This window comes from Etheostoma spectabile, chromosome 7, assembly GCF_008692095.1.
Source record: "Etheostoma spectabile isolate EspeVRDwgs_2016 chromosome 7, UIUC_Espe_1.0, whole genome shotgun sequence".
Taxonomy (NCBI): Eukaryota; Metazoa; Chordata; class Actinopteri; order Perciformes; family Percidae; genus Etheostoma; species Etheostoma spectabile.
The window spans coordinates 1,037,168-1,037,476 of NC_045739.1; the positions used below are offsets into that span (position 1 = coordinate 1,037,168).

The window sequence follows — 309 nt, forward strand, 5'->3', positions numbered from 1 at the left end:
CAGCAAGACATTCCCATCATCCTCGGCCTTCTCTCAGAGAGATGTTTGAGACAGTAGACATCAAGAAGGACTCCTGGCCTTTGTGCTGGGGGACTTCTTCATTAATGTCTGTTTAGTATTTCATATTTTATCCTTTGTTTTCTTTCCTGAAGCCATATTTGAACACATAAACACATTTAGATTCCTTTTAAATGTTAAGGGGAAGATTAAAAAAGAGAGAATGGAACTGAGAATTCTCACAGAATCACAACTGAATTCATATCATATTCATAAATCTTGTAACTCAGTCAGAATCTTATTAACCTGGAG

At 36.2% G+C, this 309-nt stretch overlaps 1 protein-coding gene across 1 annotated transcript in view; it reads right to left on the bottom strand.

Moving 5' to 3' along the window:
- The window catches only part of LOC116692130 (voltage-gated potassium channel subunit beta-2), a 60,348-nt gene that overhangs the window by 9,356 nt on the left and 50,683 nt on the right, over nucleotides 1-309 (bottom strand). The gene's annotated exons all lie outside the window — the stretch shown is intronic.